Here is a 1,896-nt window from a genome sequence, read left to right on the forward strand (position 1 = left end):
GTGTGTGTGTGTGTGTGTGTGTGTGTGTGTGTGTGTGTGTGTGTGTGTGCGCGCCTGCTCTTGTCAAGACTCTCAATGAGCTGCTCACACAACAAAAGCGATCGTTCAGCTTTTTGCAACAGAAAAGATGCCAAATAGTTTAGGACGCAGCAGCAGGAAACACAATCTGAACTGAAGCACAGATGATCACAACTTTTGTTACACCAAATACTCAACAAGGGTTTGACAATGTTACTCAACCAGAGAGCAAAAGCTCAAATAGAGCAAAACACTGTGTTGTCGATGTCCATAAAGGTTGACGTTTACCCCCGTTGGAGAGTGACAGCTCTTTTTTTTTTGTTTGTTTTGTTTTTTGAGGGGGGGGGGGTTACCTCGAAAACTCTTGTTTTTTTGTATCAGAGTAAACAGGAAGACAGTGCAGAGATGTAGACTCAGGTCTGCACGGTTCACACATGAGGAAGCGATGTTGGAAAACATGAGGCCTGTTGCTGTATTGCTTTGCAAAACTTGTTAGGTTAAAGCCCAAACGCTGCCTTTCTGCTCAAGCTCCAAATAAAAAGCTGGATTTTTATTCCGAGCGCTAAATCGTGCTTATCTGTTCGATCAACGTCAAATTCTTGAGTTTACGAAAATAATTCAATCTCAAAATGAAACATTAGCACGCTGGCAAATGAAAAACTGTTGCATCTCTCGTATACAAATTAAATTAAGGTCCTAGCACAAACTTGTAATAAATCTGCATCTTGATAACTTAAAATGGATTGAATTTTTTTTTCCTTTATGTTCAAAGGCTTCAAACTTTTTTAGAGCACGTTTTTTTAAGAACCTAACAAAATGTACGATTTTAATTAGAGAAGCCAAGATTTCAAAGCAAGGTTATTACACAAGTTCACTTTATCGCTTTGCTGGTACTACTGAAAAGCTGCAAAAAAAACTGTGTTTTCAGCTAGAGCGTAAAATAAACAAGCAGGATCTGGGTTACATACCTCCTTATCCTTGTAGCCCTGCGGCACAGCTATGCTCTGTGGTTGACTACATGCTACAGCAGCCGTGAGAAGCTCTCCCTCAGGAAAGCACATGTTTACTTATTCATTTGCACCTTCCAAATTCCACAGATAGCGTCTGAATAGCAGCAACGCCAGAAGGAAGGAATCCCTAAACAATAGCAGCATCTGGGTATGTGCGTGCATTTCTTCTGTACGCATGATTGCATGTCACTGAAAATGTGTGTTTTTTAAATGGGTAGTTCTTGTAAGACCCAATTATTGATAACACTCAGCTCCATCTATCGATCCGAGAAGATGTAGACCAATAAGCTTCTGTGCTGAGGTGGCTCTCTGTAAGTGCCTGTTCCCCCTGTGGGCTTTAGCCGTGTTTATTGTTCCTTGGTGGCACTGCTATTGACAGCATATTACTCACTTTTGAGTGGAAAAACAACCACATTGGCATTCTAGTTAAACACGTGGAAGTGCTCTGCATAAAAAGTAAAAGCTTCTTGAACGTTCAACCTTGATTTGTATTTACAATCGTCACTGCGATGGCAGTAAACCGTTCTGAGCTTTAAGTCATGCTTTTCAAAGTAATCATGAACTGGTTCGTGTCTGTTTGCTTGCACATAGATCGCCTTGGCGCAAATATATGTGAGCATCATGGGCACGAGCGCACGAGCACCCACACAAACACAAAAGTGTGTGCTTCGCATGTGTCACTGTTTTGTTGTGACTAATGAGGAGCAGCTGAATTGGCCTGCCTGGTGATTTGTACTAGCTGCTTAATGATGATGAGGCCTGATGGGATGCCAGGTTCATATGTTTGTCTGCAAACATCAACAATCTGTTCCAGAGGATCTGCCAGGGCTCCATTTGAGGGGTGGGGTGGGGGGAGCATCTCGTTCAC

General features: G+C 42.2%; 2 protein-coding genes across 32 annotated transcripts in view; one reads left to right on the top strand and one right to left on the bottom strand.

The window, feature by feature from the left end:
• lrmda (leucine rich melanocyte differentiation associated) overlaps positions 1 to 1,896 on the top strand; it is a 316,113-nt gene that overhangs the window by 306,429 nt on the left and 7,788 nt on the right. The gene's annotated exons all lie outside the window — the stretch shown is intronic.
• The window catches only part of kcnma1a (potassium large conductance calcium-activated channel, subfamily M, alpha member 1a), a 178,949-nt gene that overhangs the window by 20,541 nt on the left and 156,512 nt on the right, over positions 1 to 1,896 (bottom strand). The window lies entirely within an intron of this gene.

The sequence above is a fragment of the Austrofundulus limnaeus genome, unplaced genomic scaffold (assembly GCF_001266775.1).
Source record: "Austrofundulus limnaeus strain Quisiro unplaced genomic scaffold, Austrofundulus_limnaeus-1.0 Scaffold28, whole genome shotgun sequence".
Classification (NCBI taxonomy): domain Eukaryota; kingdom Metazoa; phylum Chordata; class Actinopteri; order Cyprinodontiformes; family Rivulidae; genus Austrofundulus; species Austrofundulus limnaeus.